At 40.2% G+C, this 17,736-nt stretch overlaps 1 protein-coding gene and 1 long non-coding RNA gene across 3 annotated transcripts in view; one reads left to right on the top strand and one right to left on the bottom strand.

Annotated features, from left to right (window-relative positions):
- Window positions 1–220: 220 nt before the first annotated feature.
- On the bottom strand, window positions 221–5,661 carry LOC149978325 (uncharacterized). 2 transcript variants are annotated; one of them, XR_016486335.1, is made up of 3 exons: window positions 5,348–5,661; window positions 4,918–4,979; window positions 221–482 (listed from the first exon to the last, which is right to left on the bottom strand). It is a non-coding gene; the product is annotated as an uncharacterized LOC149978325 (long non-coding RNA). The 2 variants fall into 2 exon arrangements; XR_016486334.1 differs by lacking the exon at window positions 221–482 and adding an exon at window positions 1,532–2,049.
- A 3,754-nt stretch (window positions 5,662–9,415) lies between these two features.
- The window catches only part of LOC110487749 (ecto-NOX disulfide-thiol exchanger 2), a 202,247-nt gene continuing 193,926 nt past the window's right edge, over window positions 9,416–17,736 (top strand). Inside the window, exon 1 of the mRNA XM_090198596.1 lies at window positions 9,416–9,557. The gene's annotated coding sequence lies outside the window, so the exon portion shown is untranslated. The remainder of the gene's footprint in view (window positions 9,558–17,736) is intronic.

A 17,736-nucleotide genomic window follows, 5' to 3' on the forward strand; every position in this document is an offset into this window, starting at 1 on the left:
GCCGGCTTCATGGCACTTGGCTCAATGCCCACTCTAGCCCGGCCGATATGTGGAGCTGGAATGTACCGCACCAGGCTGTGCACCCGCACTGGGGACACCGTGCGCTCCACAGCATAACACGGTGCCTGCCCGGTCTCTTTAGCCCCCCGGTAACCACAGGAAGTTGGCTCAGGTCTCCTACCTGGCGTAGCCATACTCCCTGTTAGCCCCCCCCCCAATACATTTTTGGGGCTGACTCCCGGGCTTCCTTGCCAACCGTGTTCCCTCATATCGCCGGCTCCTCTCTCCGGCTGCCTCTGCTCTCCTCGCTGCCTCCACCTGTTCCCATGGAAGGCGATCCTTTCCCGCCAGGATCTCCTCCCATGTGTAGCAACCCTTGCCGTCCAACACATCGTCCCAAGTCCATTCCTCCTTGTGCCGCTGTTGCCCGTTACCACGCCGCTTGGTCCTGTTGTGGTGGGTGATTCTGTAACGACGTTCGTCTGTAGAAGGAGAGTCGGACCAAAATGCAGCGTGTAGATTGCGATCCATGTTTTAATAAACAAACGTAAAACACGAATCAATACAAACACTACAAAATAAAGAACGTAATGAACGTAACGAAAACCTAAACAGCCCTATCTGGTGAAAACACATAGACAGGAACAATCACCCACCAACACACAGTGAAACCCAGGCTACCTAAGTATGATTCTCAATCAGAGACAACTAATGACACCTGCCTCTGATTGAGAACCATACTAGGCCGAAAACATAGAAATGCCCCAAAACATAGAAAAACAAACATAGACTGCCCACCCAACTCACGCCCTGACCATACTAAATAAATACAAAACAACGGAAATCAAGGTCAGAACGTGACACTTCCCCTCTTAGCGTGAGCTGTGGTTATGGCCAGATGTTGTTGCAGAAACATACCATCCATCAGTGTGTTGGGGGAGTCGCTGTAGGATAGGGGTGAGACAGAGACAGTGACCCAGCAAAGATTTATCAGGGTTAAACTGATCCACTACTATAGTACAGGACACTGCCGCAGAGGACAGGACAGCAACAGTACAGGACAGAGACAGGCAGTTACCCAAAATAGATCCAAAGGGGTTAGGAGTACTATCACTCTACAATCACTTAGTCAGGCCAAATGTGTCAGACTCTCCTTCAATTGCTTCGTTATCCTCTCAATATCCATCTAGCTCGTTTTTCTCTAACTGCCAATCTCCTTTCATTTCCTCTTGAAGTTATTAAACTCTGGTATAAATCAGATGAAACTCTAGCATGTTTAGAAGATGAACTGAGGCATTTATCATGTCTGTAGACTGTCATCTGGAAGAAGTCTGTAGAGTGTTGTCTGGGAGAAGTCTGTAGACTGTCGTCTGGGAGAAAGAAAGAGAGCAAGACAGAGAGGCTACCAGATGGATGCTGACAGGCAGAGCAGAGAGAGGTGGAGAGATGGAGGGTGTGTGGGTGGATTTGTGAGTTGTAAGCAATGAGTGTGCTGTGTGATGCCAGACAGACAGACAGACAGACTCTCAGGAACGGAGCACTTGTCCTTTTTATTCGACAACAACTTATACACGCTGCTGCATAATGTTTATAGGGCAGATCTCCCAGCTGGTTTCTCTGGGTTTGAGGGAAGGCAATTCTGCACTTTATTCGACAATTTGTCCTCTGTTTATTAGCTCGTTGTTTACCAATCTACTCTCTTCATGTGGAAAGCCTTGATGACACACAGGGAGGAAACGGGATGGTTGGTTCTCGTTGTGATGGAAATGTGGTTACATAAAGAACAGAACACGGAGAGAGAAAGAGATGAAGGAAGTAAACAGAGAGAGAAAGGAAGAAGGGCCTGATGAGGACAGATTCTATCAAGTCTCTTATAGAGAAGGCGAACAGAGTGAGACATTTCAAATCCTCCTGTAAACACATTAGGGATGGCTTTGTGTTGTGGAGCAGAGATAGAGAAACATTCATCAGAATGCCGTTACCCCGGCACATCCATAAATGTATGAGGCTCACTGGGTGTCAGTTTCCATTGGCAGCTTTCTGAGCCCCCTATGCAGAATGGAGAGAGAAAGAGAGAGAGAGAGAGAGAGAGAGAGAGAGAGAGAGAGAGAGAGAGATGCATAGAGGGATGCATAGAGGGAGGGAGAGATGCATAGAGGGAGGGAGTGATGGAGAAATAGGAGTTTCTCCTTCCATGTCAACAGAATGCCTGATCACTCACTTCACGGCTCCATGTGATGTGTTCTAAATACTTCACTATACTTTGCATCATTATATACTCTTATGGCCATGAAAAAACCTGATTGATGCAACACATAACTCCATGTTCAGTGGTTCAATGGTTTAGTGGTTCAGTGAAAGTGAAGCAGATCCCAGAGAATCTCTCACCAGGAAGTGTATATCATGACCTTTTGGCCTATGTGATGTGTTCAGGATTACAACAGTGTGGTGATGTTTTCTAGTTTGTAGGTAGTCTGTAGTTTGTCCCTGTGTCTTCTGCCACTGCCTCCTCTCCAGCACTCCAAAACATAAAGATGGATGGTGGAAGTCTTCATCTGATTGGTAGCAAGTGACCAACTCCTCCTTCAGCTCACCTCCTCTGAGAAACATGTTTAGTTTATCAGGAATTCATTTTCATGTTTTGTGGTTGGAGAGTTGAGCCCTGTGTGTCTTAGTGTAGAATGGAGACTCACTGGCAAAGAGAAGGTTGCCATTTTCCATCTTCAGACTTTATTTTTTCTGACAGCAACAAAGTCTAGCAAAACAAGGGTAAACCTAGAGAATTTATGCATTTTTCATGGGAACAGGGCTTGTCTCTCCCTGACCCTGTTCTGAGTTACAAAAAACACACGTCCAGTTAGAGAAGTGGAAATCCCTGATATATTAGGCTCGGAACACAATTGAATTAGTTTATTGTTTCCTGGGATTTTGGGGCAATATCCACATTGATATTGTTTCCATAATTCATCAGCCACTACTCTCCTTATTGCTTTATTCTCTGGAAGACACTACCCATCTGTGGGAGGAATAGAACTGCTTTGCGGAAGGGACTGTCTGCTTGGAGTTTTTGGACATATTGGCTCATTGCTATTTTGGAGCCTGTAGTCACTTTAGATACTAGACTTCTGTGAAGAGTGTGTGGTGGGTTCATAACTAATGGTAGTCACTGTAGATACTAGACTTCTTTGAAGAGTGTGTGGTGGGTTCATAACTAATGGTAGTCACTTTAGATACTAGACTTCTATGAAGAGTGTGTGGTAAGTTCATAACTAATGGTAGTCACTTTAGATAATAGACTTCTATGAAGAGTGTGTGGTAAGTTCATAACTAATGGTAGTCACTTTAGATACTAGACTTCTATGAAGAGTGTGTGGTGGGTTCATAACTAATGGTAGTCACTTTAGATACTAGACTTCTATGAAGAGTGTGTGGTGGGTTCATAACTAATGGTAGTCACTTTAGATACTAGACTTCTATGAAGAGTGTGTGGTAAGTTCATAACTAATGGTAGTCACTTTAGATAATAGACTTCTATGAAGAGTGTGTGGTAAGTTCATAACTAATGGTAGTCACTTTAGATACTAGACTTCTATGAAGAGTGTGTGGTAAGTTCATAACTAATGGTAGTCACTTTAGATAATAGACTTCTTTGAAGAGTGTGTGGTAAGTTCATAACTAATGGTAGTCACTTTAGATACTAGACTTCTATGAAGAGTGTGTGGTGGGTTCATAACTAATGGTAGTCACTTTAGATACTAGACTTCTATGAAGAGTGTGTGGTGGGTTCATAACTAATGGTAGTCACTTTAGATACTAGACTTCTATGAAGAGTGTGTGGTGGGTTCATAACTCACAGGGGTCTTTGTGTGTTTAATCCTATCTTGGTTCCTCTCAGGACAGAAATATACTGGGACAGAAATTAAACTGCTAAATTAGAAAAGAGACCAGAAAAGATGTTCAGAAACTGTTATTGGTTCTGAGATGCTCCCTAGTGTCCCCACTGTCTGAACAGAGAGACACAGAACTCTGGAGTTTAGGAAAATATACCAATTATCCATGTTTCTTTTAGGGAGTCTCCTTATGTTCTTCAGTGAGTGAACTCTGGACTATGAAAAGGGAACTGTATGTTTTCATTCCTTTAATTTCATGTGTTGAACTCCTGACTGTTAAAAATAGGGAACACATGGTTTCTTCAGGTTTAATAGAATTGTATTTCTCTCGTCTTTGGGAGGTCTTTTCTTTGTCTTCAGTTAACAGACATCTGAACTGTTTTGAAAAGGAAACACTGTGGATTCTCTGAATCTTCTCTTCACATACTGCAGGATATTCTCTGTATCTGTCTGAATGTTCTGTACATAGTGTACTGTAGTCAGTAAAACGCAAGACTTTGATGAGTGTTTGTATACTGCAGTTATAATAGTAAAACTCATGTGTCTGTTGCACACTGTGGTTTATAGATATATGGCCTATCTGGTTTAACATGTCTGCTTGTTGTGGTTTATAGATCTATGGTCTATCTGGTTTAACATGTCTGCTTGTTGTGGTTTATAGATCTATGGTCCATCTGGTTGAACATGTCTGCTTGTTGTGGTTTATAGATCTATGGTCCATCTGGTTTAACCTTTCTGGTCTCCCCATCCCGGATCCGGGTTCGTGAATACAGACTCAAGCTCATTACCATAACGCAACGTTAACTATTCATGAAAATCGCAAATGAAATGAAATAAATATGCTAGCTCTCAAGCTTAGCCTTTTGTTAACAACACTGTCATCTCAGATTTTCAAAATATGCTTCTCAACCATTGCAAAACAATCATTTGTGTAACAGTATTGATGGCTAACGTAGCATTTAGCATTAGCATTCAGCTGGCAACATTTACACAAAAAAACAGAAAAGCATTCAAAAAAATCATTTACCTTTGAAGAACTTCAGATGTTTTCATTGAGGAGACTCTCAGATAGCAAATGTTCAGTTTTTCCTGAAAGATTATTTGTTTAGGACAAATCGCTCCGTTTTCTGCGTCACGTTTAGCTATGAAAAAACCCCTGTATCCAGGATTGTGTAAATCTATCAGCAAGCTCATTAGCATAACACAACGTTAACTATTTATGAAAATCGCAAATGAAATGAAATAAATATGCCATCTCTCAAGCTTAGCCTTTTGTAAACAACACTGTCATCTCAGATTTTCAAAATATGCTTCTCAACCATAGGAAAACAATCATTTGTGTAAAAGTAGCTAGCTAGAGTTAGCATTTCGCGTTAGCATTTAGCGTTAGCATTAGCGTTAGCATCCAGCACGCAACATTAACAAAAACATAAAAGCCTTCAAATAAAATCATTTACCTTTGAAGAACTTCTGATGTTTTCAATGAGGATACTCTCAGTTAGATAGCAGATGCTCAGTTTTTCCAAAAAGATTCCTTGTGTATTAGAAATAGCTCCGTTTTATACATCACATTTGGCTACCAAAAAAAATCCATAAATTCAGTCCTCAAAACGCAAACTTTTTTCCAAATTAACTCCATAATATCGACTGAAAACATGGCAAACGTTGTTTAGAATCAATCCTCAAGGTGTTTTTCACATATCTCTTCATTGATACATCGTTCTTGGAAACATGCTTTCTCTCCTGAATCCCAGGAGAAAATGCCTGCACCTGAAGATTACGCACAAATTTAGACAAAGGACACCGGGCGGACCTCTGGAAAATGTAGTCTCTTATGGCCAATCTTCCAATGATATGCCTACAAATACGTCACAATGCTGCTAAGACCTTGGGCGAACGACAGAAAGTGTAGGCTCATTCCTTGCGCAATCACAGCCATATAAGGAGAGAATGGAAAACAGAGCTTCAGAAATTCTGCTAATTCCTGGGTGATGCATCATCTTGGTTTCGCCTGTAGAATGAGTTCTGGGGCACTTACAGACAAAATCTTTGCAGATTCTGAAACTTCAGAGTGTTTTCTTTCAAAAACTGTCAAGAATATGCATAGTCGAGCATCTTTTCGTGACAAAATATTGCGCTTAAAACGGGAACGTTTTTTATCCAAAAATGAAATAGCGCCCCTAGAGCTCTAAGAGGTTAACATGTCTGCTTGTTGTGGTTTATATATCTATGGTCCATCTGGTTGAACATGTCTGTTTGTTGTGTTTCTGTTGTGGTTTATAGATCTATGGTCCATCTGGTTGAACATGGCTGCTTGTTGTGTTTCTGTTGTGGTTTATAGATCTATGGTCCATCTGGTTGAACAGGGCTGCTTGTTGTGGTTTATAGATCTATGGTCCATCTGGTTGAACATGTCTGCTTGTTGTGGTTTATAGATCTATGGTCCATCTGGTTTAACATGTCTGCTTGTTGTGGTTTATATATCTATGGTCCATCTGGTTGAACATGTATGTTTGTTGTGTTTCTGTTGTGGTTTATAGATCTATGGTCCATCTGGTTGAACATGGCTGCTTGTTGTGTTTCTGTTGTAGTTTATAGATCTATGGTCCATCTGGTTGAACAGGGCTGCTTGTTGTGGTTTATAGATCTATGGTCCATCTGGTTGAACATGTCTGCTTGTTGTGGTTTATAGATCTATGGTCCATCTGGTTGAACATGTCTGTTTGTTGTGTTTCTGTTGTGGTTTATAGATCTATGGTCCATCTGGTTGAACATGGCTGCTTGTTGTGTTTCTGTTGTGGTTTATAGATCTATGGTCCATCTGGTTGAACAGGGCTGCTTGTTGTGGTTTATAGATCTATGGTCCATCTGGTTGAACATGTCTGCTTGTTGTGGTTTATAGATCTATGGTCCATCTGGTTTAACATGTCTGCTTGTTGTGGTTTATATATCTATGGTCCATCTGATTGAACATGTATGTTTGTTGTGTTTCTGTTGTGGTTTATAGATCTATGGTCCATCTGGTTGAACATGGCTGCTTGTTGTGTTTCTGTTGTAGTTTATAGATCTATGGTCCATCTGGTTGAACAGGGCTGCTTGTTGTGTTTCTGTTGTGGTTTATAGATCTATGGTCCATCTGGTTGAACAGGGCTGCTTGTTGTGGTTTATAGATCTATGGTCCATCTGGTTGAACAGGGCTACTTGTTGTGGTTTATATATCTATGGTCTATCTGGTTGAATAGATCTATGGTCCATCTGGTTGAACAGGGCTGCTTGTTGTGGTTTATAGATCTATGGTCTATCTGGTTGAACATGTCTGCTTGTTGTAGTTTATAGATCTATGGTCCATCTGGTTGAACAGGGCTGCTTGTTGTGGTTTATAGATCTATGGTCCATCTGGTTGAACATGTCTGCTTGTTGTGGTTTATAGATCTATGGTCCATCTGGTTTAACATGTCTGCTTGTTGTGGTTTATATATCTATGGTCCATCTGGTTGAACATGTCTGTTTGTTGTGTTTCTGTTGTGGTTTATAGATCTATGGTCGATCTGGTTGAACATGGCTGCTTGTTGTGTTTCTGTTGTGGTTTATAGATCTATGGTCCATCTGGTTGAACATGTCTGCTTGTTGTGGTTTATAGATCTATGGTCCATCTGGTTGAACATGTCTGCTTGTTGTGGTTTATAGATCTATGGTCCATCTGGTTTAACATGTCTGCTTGTTGTGGTTTATATATCTATGGTCCATCTGGTTGAACATGTCTGTTTGTTGTGTTTCTGTTGTGGTTTATAGATCTATGGTCCATCTGGTTGAACATGGCTGCTTGTTGTGTTTCTGTTGTGGTTTATAGATCTATGGTCCATCTGGTTGAACAGGGCTGCTTGTTGTGGTTTATAGATCTATGGTCCATCTGGTTGAACATGTCTGCTTGTTGTGGTTTATAGATCTATGGTCCATCTGGTTTAACATGTCTGCTTGTTGTGGTTTATATATCTATGGTCCATCTGATTGAACATGTATGTTTGTTGTGTTTCTGTTGTGGTTTATAGATCTATGGTCCATCTGGTTGAACATGGCTGCTTGTTGTGTTTCTGTTGTAGTTTATAGATCTATGGTCCATCTGGTTGAACAGGGCTGCTTGTTGTGTTTCTGTTGTGGTTTATAGATCTATGGTCCATCTGGTTGAACAGGGCTGCTTGTTGTGGTTTATAGATCTATGGTCCATCTGGTTGAACAGGGCTACTTGTTGTGGTTTATATATCTATGGTCTATCTGGTTGAATAGATCTATGGTCCATCTGGTTGAACAGGGCTGCTTGTTGTGGTTTATAGATCTATGGTCTATCTGGTTGAACATGTCTGCTTGTTGTAGTTTATAGATCTATGGTCCATCTGGTTGAACAGGGCTGCTTGTTGTGGTTTATAGATCTATGGTCCATCTGGTTGAACATGTCTGCTTGTTGTGGTTTATAGATCTATGGTCCATCTGGTTTAACATGTCTGCTTGTTGTGGTTTATATATCTATGGTCCATCTGGTTGAACATGTCTGTTTGTTGTGTTTCTGTTGTGGTTTATAGATCTATGGTCGATCTGGTTGAACATGGCTGCTTGTTGTGTTTCTGTTGTGGTTTATAGATCTATGGTCCATCTGGTTGAACATGTCTGCTTGTTGTGGTTTATAGATCTATGGTCCATCTGGTTGAACATGTCTGCTTGTTGTGGTTTATAGATCTATGGTCCATCTGGTTTAACATGTCTGCTTGTTGTGGTTTATATATCTATGGTCCATCTGGTTGAACATGTCTGTTTGTTGTGTTTCTGTTGTGGTTTATAGATCTATGGTCCATCTGGTTGAACATGGCTGCTTGTTGTGTTTCTGTTGTGGTTTATAGATCTATGGTCCATCTGGTTGAACAGGGCTGCTTGTTGTGTTTCTGTTGTGGTTTATAGATCTATGGTCCATCTGGTTGAACAGGGCTGCTTGTTGTGGTTTATAGATCTATGGTCCATCTGGTTGAACAGGGCTGCTTGTTGTGGTTTATAGATCTATGGTCCATCTGGTTGAACATGGCTGCTTGTTGTGGTTTATAGATCTATGGTCCATCTGGTTGAACAGGGCTACTTGTTGTGGTTTATAGATCTATGGTCTATCTGGTTGAACAGGGCTGCTTGTTGTGGTTTATAGATCTATGGTCCATCTGGTTGAACAGGGCTGCTTGTTGTGGTTTATAGATCTATGGTCTATCTGGTTGAACATGTCTGCTTGTTGTAGTTTATAGATCTATGGTCCATCTGGTTGAACAGGGCTGCTTGTTGTGGTTTATAGATCTATGGTCCATCTGGTTTAACATGTCTGCTTGTTGTGGTTTATAGATCTATGGTCCATCTGGTTGAACAGGGCTGCTTGTTGTGGTTTATAGATCTATGGTCCATCTGGTTGAACATGTCTGCTTGTTGTGGTTTATAGATCTATGGTCTATCTGGTTGAACAGGGCTGCTTGTTGTGTTTCTGTTGTGTTTCAGGACTGAACCCGTTGTCCTTTGACCCGTCCTCCAACAACGAACCCCTGCAGTTCAGCAACTCAAACGTGCCGCTGGTGTCAGACTGTCCCCTGGAGAACGGAGCTGAGAAGAGCATTAAGAGGAAGAGACCCAGCCTGCTTCCAGGTACTATAGTACTGTCATATTATTGCAGTATATAAGAAGTACATAACACTACACAGCTCTGTCTCCAGGTTTTATATTACTGTCATATTACTGCAGTATATAAGAAGTACATAACACTACACAGCTCTGCCTCCAGGTACTATAGTACTGTCATATTACTGCAGTATATAAGAAGTACAAAACACTACACAGCTCTGCCTCCAGGTACTATAGTACTGTCATATTACTGCAGTATATAAGAAGTACAAAACACTACACAGCTCTGCCTCCAGGTACTATAGTACTGTCATATTACTGCAGTATTTAAGAAGTACATACCACTACACAGCTCTGGCTCCAGGTGCAATAAAACAAGGTGTACATCAGTGGTACCTATGCATTTTACACTGAGTGTAATTTAAAGTGAGGTCGAAACTTGGTAAGAGCTCTCTCATGTTTTCCATCCTGAGGGCCTTATTGTCAGTTAGTCCTGTGGAAGTCAGGGCCGTCTGTCTAAAGCTGCAGGTTTCCTGTCCACTGTGATTGCAGCTCTCACACCTTAGCCTGGCTGTACCCATGCCTACATTTTGTCTCTGTGACCCTCAGGATGACAAATCAGAACAAGTTTACTGAATGTAAGTACATTATTTACCTTCAGAGGTGAATGTATCAAACGAGTTGCCGTGATATCTTTTTTCTGTAATATACTGTATACTGTAAATTGGACACTGCAGATAGGTTAACAATAATTTAAGCTTTCTGCCCTTTTAAGACATCTCTATGTACAGGAAAGTTGGCTGTTGTTTACAATGTCATTCTAGTCACAATATTGCCTATTAGGCAACAACTGTCCCCGTTTAGGGACACCGATCCCGTAGAGGTTTTTAAGACAGGGAGGTGTTGCTGTATGTTTTCTGCTGTCTTGGTGACCTTAATTGGTCAGGATTAATTGTCAGTGTTAATGAACCACCCTTCCTAGTGAGTTTCAGTTCTCACTATTAAATATGTTCAATTTCATGTTATTGCTATGCGTCATTACCAACCCAAAACTAGACATCAGCTGTCAGAGCAGCTTACCGATCACTGTACCTGTACACTGTACCTGTCAATCTGTAAATAGCACACCCAACTACCTCATCCCCATATTATTATTTTTGTTGCTCTTTCGGACCCCAGTATCTCTACCAGCATAGGTTAGGGCCTAGGCGGGAGGTGGAGGAGGAGGTGGACGTAAAGGTAATGGCAGACTGAACGAAGTTATGTAGAGCACCTCAAGCTAAAACGTCATATTCAATATTGGCAAGATAGACTCAAATATTAGCACTACATAATCTGGTGGGTGATAACCTTCAATCTGGATAATAACACAAAACAAATCTTAAGACTAGAAACATTTATCGACAAATATTACGAAAACAAGCGACACCCAAACATGACGGAGAGTAAGACGGGAACCTATTTCGAAACGAAAACGTGACTCTTCTACAGACACAGACGATTTCATATTTTCACCACCGGGAATGGTAAAGGTCAAAACCGATCTGTTAAAATCAATAAATGACAAACTGGGTATACTTGAATTAGTTAGTAAGGATATAAAATAGTTTGAGGCAAGCCTCGAGATGAGTGATGAAAAAGCTGCGACATTGGAGAAGGAAACACAAGCTAAAAGGGACAGTCAATAAGATTGAAACCAAAATGAATTAAATTAAAAAGGAGAACACCGTTCTGAGGGAAGCCTTACTGGACATACAAACTAGATCAACGAGAGAGAATCTGGTACTTACAGGTATCCAGGAGAAAGAAGGGGAAGTTCCTGAATCTGTAGATAGAGTGTTCCTCCTTACAGCGCTTCAGATCCAGATTCAGAAGTTATCGACAAAATCCAACTTGAATGTGTACACCGCTTCGGACAGAGAGGCCAAAGGTATGACCGCCCAATCGTTACCAAATTTGCTTCATTTAAAGATAAAATAATGGTTAAAAGCCTGGGTAAAAGACTTGCTGGGACCAAAATTGGCATGAATGATCAGTTTCCGAAGGAAATCGTAGAATGGCGCAAAGTTCTGCATCCAATTTTCAAAGAAAATAGATTAAAAGGGAAACGAGTAGCTCTCGTCGTTGATAAACTATATATTGATAACCAGTTGTTCAGAGACTCAAAGACTACTCCATGGTTGTTTTAAAAATTACAAAGTTCTCATAGATGAGGAAAATAAACACAATTCTAGCCCGGTTATGGATTGTAACAATACAATAAAAAATATAGCTTTTCTATATATCTTCACATATAACTAATTGAACACACAAGCACTAATTCAACATAGTGAAGATAAAAACTAAGTAAACAGAAGGCACAGTATGTGTGGATGGTGTGGTGTGTGTTTATTTTTATTTGTTATGTTTGGAAAGTTGAGTGACTGAGTAATGAAATAGTTGCATATCCCAGAGCCAATGTATTGCTGTGGGCCGGGGTATAAGAGGGCTTTCAATATTGTTCAGATGATGTGTCACGCCCTGGTCAAAGTATTTTTGTGTTTATTTTCATTTATTTGGTCAGGCCAGGGTGTGGCATGGGTTTTTGTATGTGGTGTGTTGGGATTGTAGCTTAGTGGGGTGTTCTAGTGAAGTCTATGGCTGTCTGAAGTGGTTCTCAATCAGAGGCAGGTGTTTATCGTTGTCTCTGATTGGGAACCATATTTAGGCAGCCATATTCTTTGAGTGTTTTGTGGGTGATTGTCCTTAGTGTCTTGATGTCCTTGTTCTGTGTGTATGTGCACCAGTATTAGGCTGTTTTCAAGTTACGTTTATTGTTTTTGTATTGATTCGTGTTTACGTTATTTTATTAAACATGAATCTCAATAGCCACGCCGCATTTTGGTCCGACTCTCCTTCTACCGAAGAAAGCCGTTACATGATGGATATACTTTTATAAGGAATTATACGTCTTATTTATTGTCCTATCATGGTGGAACAGTTTTAAAATAGATGATACATTTGATTTGTTATTTTCCTATCATGGGGAACTACATTTTTAAAATAAATGATATCTAATTATTTATTTATGATACTATTTTAATGGTACGGTCCATACCCTAGACACCCACCTGAATGACCCAGATACTAAGGAGAAGTCCCTAACTGTTTTATGTGCATGCTGTAAGCGGTCTGTATGCAGCCATAATGATGGTCAGAGACCAAGAGCAGCACTGCCTGCTCAAGATTCTGAGCCTGCTTGGCAGGGTTGGTCCTGCAAAGCCAAAGCCCCCTAAAGGGAGAGCATAATATACAAGGAAATTCTCAAAGCTGCTAATGAGAACCTTGATGACCTTGTACCTAGCCGGTGGGGATTCCGGTGGGGTGCCCCCACCCAGGCAGTGGCAGTGCTGGCAACACTAGCTGCAGTAACCCATGGGGAGGGGGTCACACTCGGACGTTCAGAGAGGGGGTATATTATTGTGACCCTAGTGGCACAGAATCAAAGTCGGACTGCATGGAGATGCTTGGGAATATGGTCAATACGGGGGACCGTATTGTGGGTGTTTCAGGAAAAAGGTGTACATTTGACCTCCATCTAGGATGTGACAATGGTAAATAAAATCTCTCAAGTTTTGCCTATTTTTTTGTGCGGTCTTGCAGGCCTTCTCATGCAGTTGCAACTGCAAGTGCATTTGTTAATCAAGACCTATCTTGAGTTGGGCTCTGGGGTGGTGCAATTGTAAGTGAGCTTATGGTGAGCTTATGGTTGTGTGGGGGTATGGGTTGAGTGTGTGTGGGTGTATGTGTGTATCCCACAACTGTTGCGAAGGAGTAAAAGATGTTAGGGACAATAGCGGATGATCCACAGCTATATATAATACAAATCGAGGTGAGGGCGATGGAAATGCATTTGGCAGTTAATCTACTTCAATTCGGTAAATGGCACTGTGCTCTTTTTAAAGGATGGATCCCAGTCGGTTATGGGTTACGGGATACAGGGGGTCAAGGGTGGTCTGCCGGGCATTGGGATGACAACCCAACTCGGGATGAGGAGGGCTTTTAGCGGGTGGAATAGTGGGGACCAATTGGAGGTTTACTTAGTAGAAATGCAAAGATCATGGTACAGCTATATAGACACTCAATCATCATGTTACTTTTTAATGGTACGTTTACAATCATATATTTGATAAAAATAATTTAAAGTTGTGTCTCATTATGATAGGTGGTGAAATAAGCATAGCCAGTTACAATTGTAATGGCCTAGCAGATAATAAGAAAAGACCATCAGTATTTACCTGGCTGAAAGAGAAGGAATATAATATCTATTGTTTACAGGAAACCCATTCAACAGTTTTAGATGAAGATTTGTGGAAAAAGAACTGGGGGGGGGGGGGCGAAATATACTTCCCCCATGGGCAAAGAAATTCAAAAGGGATGATGGTTTTAATTAACAATCATTTTGATCCAAATGTGCAAATTGTCCAAACAGATCCTCAAGGTAGATGGATTATTTTAAATATGATATTGGACCATAAACAGATATGGCTTATTAACTTATACGGTCCGAATAATGATGATCCAAGCTTCTTCTAAAATATATATAAGAATTTATCAACTCTACAAGCAACACTAGACTCTATTATTATGGTGGGAGATTTTAATACGGTCTTAAATACCTCTATAGACCGGAAAGGAAATCACACTACAAACTATCACCCTCAGGCACTTAAGGAAATCATGAATGTCATGGATATATTGGAATTAGTGGATATATGGAGACTTAAATACCCTGACCTAGTGAGATATACATGGCGGAGGCTAAATCAAGCTAGTCGCCTTGACTACTTTCTTTCACCATTCTCTCTGGCACCAAAAGTTTAAAAAGTGTTGATAGGGGACAGAATGCGGTTGGATCATCACATAATTGGCATATATATTACTCTTACAGAATTTCTACGTGGGTGAGAATATTGGAAATTTAATCAAAGCCTACTAGATGATAAATTGTTTAGAACTAGGACAGAAGAATTTATAACTGACTTTTTCAGACATAACATAGGTACAGCAGATCCCCTTACTGTATGGGACACTTTTAAATGGGCTTTTAGAGGCAATGCAATTCAGTACTCATCTATGAAACAAAAGCAATTTAGATCAAAAGAGTCCATATTAACAAAGGAAATTGAAGGACTAACTACCAGTTAGATGGCAATAAAAACGGTACCATAGAGGCACAGAATAAGTTAGAGGAAAAACAAAAAGAAATGGAGGAACTTATTCAAGAAAGATCTCGTGTAATATGTTATAAAAATAAAGCGAACTGGATGGAATATGGGGAAAAATGCACCAAATGATTTTTCAATCTTCAATATAGAAATGCTACCAAAAAAAAGTATTAAAACTTGTTACAAATGATGGAGTCACGCATGATTCACCAAATGATATTTTGAAAGAGGAAGTAAAGTACTTTAAGAATATGTTTTTCGATGTACCCATTCCATGGCACATGGTTTATGAATTGATATGCAAAACAACGCCGGATTCAAAACTTCACATTTTTCAATATAAATTACTATACATAATTCTTGCAACTAATAGAATGTTATATATTGTATATGGGGGATACAATCTTCCCAGCTCTGCAGATTCCGCTGTGAGGAGGCAGAGTCATTAGATCATTTATTTTGGTATTGTCCATATGTAGCTCGTTTTTGGTCACAGGTCCAGGAATGGCTGAAGAATTGCCACATTTGCCTAGAACTAACGCTACAGATAGCAATACTGAGTGATTTGAAAAGCCATAGTCAATCAATATATAACATAATAATTATTTTAGCAAAAAAATGTTTTTTTTTATTTACAATCTGTAGAAGCTATGAGAATAGGAAGGTTTAATTATTTTGTGAAGCATCACAGCACAGTTGAAAAAATATATGGCAAGTAGAAATCTGAAATGGATGATGTTGAGACAGATGGGAGGGGTTGAATGGAGCTGAAGGGTGGGACTAATAACAAGATAAACAATGTAAAACATACGGGATCTGTAAAATGTATATAGGTTCGGAACTTTTGTGAAATAGCACAGATACAAATAGAAATCATCAAACTGGATGGACATCAGAAATAGAGGAAGGATTAAAAACAAACAAGAGAGAACTATTGTAAAGTAGACTGTGTCTGTAAAATGTGTATAAGATGTATAAATTGAGGGGAATAATAAAGGTATATTCTTTAAAAAAAGTATGTATGTCTATATAGGTATGTGTATGTATAGATGTGTATATGTATGCATGCATGTATGGACATATATATTTACCCAAAAAATATGGGGGATTGGAAATTATGCAGACAATTACATTGGAAGCAACATTAAGCTGATCCTCCCCTTAATTAAAAAAAAAAAATCATCATCTGCACATATCACTCCAGTGTTAATGCTAATTTGTCATTATTTTGCCCCTATGGCCTATTTATTGCCTTACCTCCCTAATCTTACTACATTTGCACACACTGTACATAGATTTTTCTATTGTGTTATTGACTGTACGTTTGTTCATCCCATGTGTAACTCTGTGTTGTTTTTGTCGCACTGCATTGCTTTATCTTGGTCAGGTTGCAGTTGTAAATGAGAGCTTGTTCTCAACTGGCCTACCTGGTTAAATAAAGGTGAAATTAAATAAAAAGACAGGAATACCTTAAGTAGGTTTAGATTGATGGAGGTACAAAAGACATGTTCAATGTGAGAATAAAAAGATAGTGACTAATCAAAGTATGGTGTTTTTAACAACATCCTTATCACGTTAAAACCTCACGCTGTGCGCTGGTTTAGACGTGAGTCACACCTCACAAACCTTCAAGAGTGGCTCTGTCTACGTGCACCTGCTTAGCAACAGAACATTAGATAATGATGACTTACCATTAACGACAGCGCCGGGGTCCCTCAGCCTTTCAGAACACTGCCATTATATCTATTATTGCTGTGTTACATTAATCTGCTCCCTAATGGAAAACCTGTTAAATGGGGACAATCTGCTGCATCTGGAGCTGGGTACATTTAGTGGCTTTAATGTTCTCTAGCATCACAAGAACCAGTCCAGTCCTCCAGCTCTGTGAGAAGATGGAGCACGGACTAATTAGCAGCCATGTGGATTTACCCTCGTTAAGGAATTCTAATGGATATATTCATCTCGTTAGACGCAGAAACACGCACACTCAGCATCACCGCTCCTCTGGTGATTGGGGGGGGGGGGGGGGGGGGGGGGGTAATGTATGCAGTGAGAGATTCCCAAGACGCAAACAGTGATGTTTAAAGGATGTTTACTCCGTGTAGTAAAGTTTAAACCACTAAACTTCTAAATGTCTCAAACTAGAAGCAGAGATTTGTGTATAGTTTTGCCTTGTAACGTTGAGAATGGATTCCTCCTCTTCTCTGAGTCTATGTAAGGAAATCTGCCTTTTAAATGTCAAGTAAGCTGAGCCACAGGGTGCCATGCTGCATGGCTATTCTTCATGCTGCCAAGATGGTACATGGCTTCTTATACTGTATATACTGTAGCTGCGGTGGATGACGAAAATGGTATAGGCCTACTTATATTATATAACTGTAGGGATGACCGAGATAGTACAGTGTATAGGTCTTTTTGATAAAATCAAATGACATTTTATTTGTCACATTAGCCAAGTACAACAGGTGAAGACTTTAACGTGAAATGCTTACTTACGAGCCCTTTCCCAACAATGGAGAGTTAAAAACCAAGAAAAAATGTCAGAAAATAAAAGGAAATAGTAACAAAATAAAATAACAATAACCGAGTCAATGTGCAGGTGTACAATGCAGTTGAGGTAATTGAGGTGATATCTACATGTAGGCAAGGGTAAAAGTGACTAGACAATCAGGATAGATCCGAACGGACAACTTTGAGGGGCCTCAGTTGCTCGCGCTTCCGCGTACCGACCCCCCCCCGCACACACACACACACACTGCGAGCAAAACATTTTAGTTGAGGCTCTCTTGACAGTGGAGAGAACAATTATATGTTTTAGAGTGAATTTAGTGCAATTCCTCACATTTTGCAATGGGGTGTAGATAAAATGTTGCCGTTTTAAAACAAGTTTGCTGCAATTCTACATATTTTACAATGGGACAGAGAGAGGATTTAGCAATTTTTAAACTAAATTCATGCAATTCTATTCCTTTTTACCATGAGACGGAGAGAAATAT

This window comes from Oncorhynchus mykiss, chromosome 14 (assembly GCF_057628025.1).
Source record: "Oncorhynchus mykiss isolate SJ-2025 chromosome 14, ASM5762802v1, whole genome shotgun sequence".
Taxonomy (NCBI): domain Eukaryota; kingdom Metazoa; phylum Chordata; class Actinopteri; order Salmoniformes; family Salmonidae; genus Oncorhynchus; species Oncorhynchus mykiss.